The sequence below is a fragment of the Arachis hypogaea genome, chromosome 20, assembly GCF_003086295.3.
Source record: "Arachis hypogaea cultivar Tifrunner chromosome 20, arahy.Tifrunner.gnm2.J5K5, whole genome shotgun sequence".
NCBI classification, from domain to species: domain Eukaryota; kingdom Viridiplantae; phylum Streptophyta; class Magnoliopsida; order Fabales; family Fabaceae; genus Arachis; species Arachis hypogaea.
The window spans coordinates 59,369,451-59,372,071 of NC_092055.1; the positions used below are offsets into that span (position 1 = coordinate 59,369,451).

At 35.6% G+C, this 2,621-nt stretch overlaps 1 non-coding gene across 1 annotated transcript; it reads left to right on the top strand.

Annotated features, from left to right (window-relative positions):
- The first annotated feature begins 1,153 nt into the window (after positions 1-1,153).
- Positions 1,154-1,261, top strand: LOC112787573 (small nucleolar RNA R71). Its single transcript, XR_003194979.1, has one exon. It is a non-coding gene; the product is annotated as a small nucleolar RNA R71 (small nucleolar RNA).
- Positions 1,262-2,621: the final 1,360 nt, after the last annotated feature.

Genomic DNA, 2,621 nt, shown 5'->3' on the forward strand with positions numbered 1-2,621 from the left:
TGGTGCCTATGGTACAAGGTATTAAGAACTTTCCAGTATCCTGTTTCTTCTGAGGCAATGTCAGTTGATCCAGATCACTTAGTTCATTGATGAGCAAGGGAGGTTCATCTTCCCAAGTCTCATTACCAAATAATTTGGCATTTAGCTTCATGATTGCACCAAGGTACTTGGCAACTAGCTCTTCAGTAACATCCTCATTTTCTTCAGAAGAAGAATACTCATCAGAGCTCATGAAGGGCATAAGGAGGTTCATTGGAATCTCTGTGGTCTCTAGATGAGCCTCATATTCCTTTGGTTCCTCAAAGGGGAACTCCTTGTTGATCACTGGACGTCCCAGGAGGTCTTCCTCATTGGGATTCACGTCCTTTTCCTCCCCTGTAGGTTTGGCCATGATTGTTATATCAATGGCCTTGCACTCTCTCTTTGGATTCTCTTCTGTATTGCTTGGGAGAGTACTAGGAGGTGTTTCAGTGATTTTCTTACTCAGCTGGCCCACTTGTGCCTCCAAATTTCTTATGGAGGACCTTGTTTCACTCATGAAACTTAAAGTGGCCTTGGACAGATCAGAGACTAATTTTGCTAAATTAGAGGTATTTTGTTCAGAGTTCTCTGTCTGTTGCTGAGAAGATGATGGAAAAGGCTTGCTATTGCTGAGCCTGTTTCTTCCACTATTATTAAAGCCTTGTTGAGGCTTTTGTTGATCCTTCCATGAGAAATTTGGATGATTTCTCCATGATGAATTATAGGTGTTTCCATAAGGTTCACCCATGTAATTTACCTTTGCTATTGCAGGGTTATCAGGATCATAAGCTTCTTCTTCAGAAGATGCCTCTTGAGTACTGTTGGATGCAGCTTGCATTCCATTCAGACTCTGAGAAATCATATTGACTTGCTGAGTCAATAGTTTGTTCTAAGCTAATATGGCATTCAGAGCATCAATTTCAAGAACTCCCTTCTTCTGAGGCGTCCCATTACTTACAGGATTCCTCTCAGAAGTGTACATGAACTGGTTATTAGCAACCATGTCAATGAGTTCTTGAGCTTCTGCAGGCATTTTCTTTAGGTGAATGGATCCACCTGCAGAATGGTCTAGTGACATCTTGGAGAACTCAGACAGATCATAATAGAATATATCCAGAATGGTCCATTCTGAAAGCATGTCAGGAGGACATCTTTTGGTCATCTGCTTGTATCTTTCCCAAGCTTCATAGAGAGATTCACCATCTTTTTGCTTGAAGGTCTGAACATCCACTCTAAGCTTGCTCAGCTTTTGAGGGGGAAAGAACTTAGCCAAGAAGGCCGTGACCCGCTTATCCCAAGAGTTCAGGCTATCTTTAGGTTGTGAGTCCAACCATGTTCTAGCTTTGTCTCTTATAGCAAAAGGGGAAAGCATGATCCTGTATACTTCAGGATCTACTCCATTAGTCTTAACAGTCTCACAGATCTGCAGGAACTCAGTTAAAAACTGGTAGGGATCTTCTAATGGAAGTCCATGGAATTTGCAGTTCTGTTGTATTAGAGCAACTAATTGAGGTTTCAGCTCAAAATTGTTTGCTCCAATGGTGGGGATTGAGATGCTTCTTCCATCAAACTTGGAAGTAGGTGTAGTATAATCACCAAGCATCCTCCTTGCATTATTATTATTTTTGGCTGCCATCTCCTCTTCTTGTTCGAAAAATTCAGTAAGATTGTCTCTGAATTATTGTAATTTAGCTTTTCTTAGTTTTCTCTTCAGAGTCCTTTCAGGTTCTGGATCAGCTTCAACAAGAATGCCCTTTTCCTTGTCTCTGCTCATATGAAAGAGAAGAGAACAAGAAAAGAAGAGGAATCCTCTATGTTACAGTAAAGAGGTTCCTTATTGTTAGTAGAAGAAGAAAGGGAATAAGAGTGAAGAAGAATGGATAATCCAAACACAAGGGTGAGGATAGGAGCAGAGATATGAGATGAAAATAAGTGTTAGTAGATAAATAAATAAATAGAAGGAGATGAGAGGTGAGAGAATTTCGAAAATCAAAGTTTGAAATTAAATTAAAAATTAAAATTTAAAACAATTAGTTAATTAAAAAGGAATTTCGAAAAAAAGAGGGAGGGATTTTCGAAAATTAAAGGTAGAAAGTTAGTTGGGCAGTTTTGAAAAAGATAAGAATCAAACAAAAAGTTAAGTGGTTAAGAGATTTTGAAAATCAAATTTTGGAAAGATAAGATTGAAATTTGAAAAAGATGTGATTGAAACAAAAAGATAAGATTGATTGTAAAAGATTTGAAAGTCAAATTTTGAAAAAATAGGAAGTTAAAAAAGAAGTTAGAAAAGATTTTAAATTTGATTTCGAAAAAGATATGATTGAAAATTATTTTGAAAAAGGTTTGAAAAAAAAATTTAAAAAGATTTGATTTTAAAAATTAAAGTTGATTACTTGACTAACAAGAAACAAAAATATTTGATTTTAAAATTTAAAGATTGAACCTTTCTTATTAGGCAAGTAACAAACTTTACATTTTTGAATCAATCACATTAATTGTTAGTAATATTTTCGAAAATTATGACATAGAATTAAGAAAAAGATTTTTGAAAAATATTTTTATAATTTTCGAAAATAAATAAGAAAAAATGAAAAAGATTT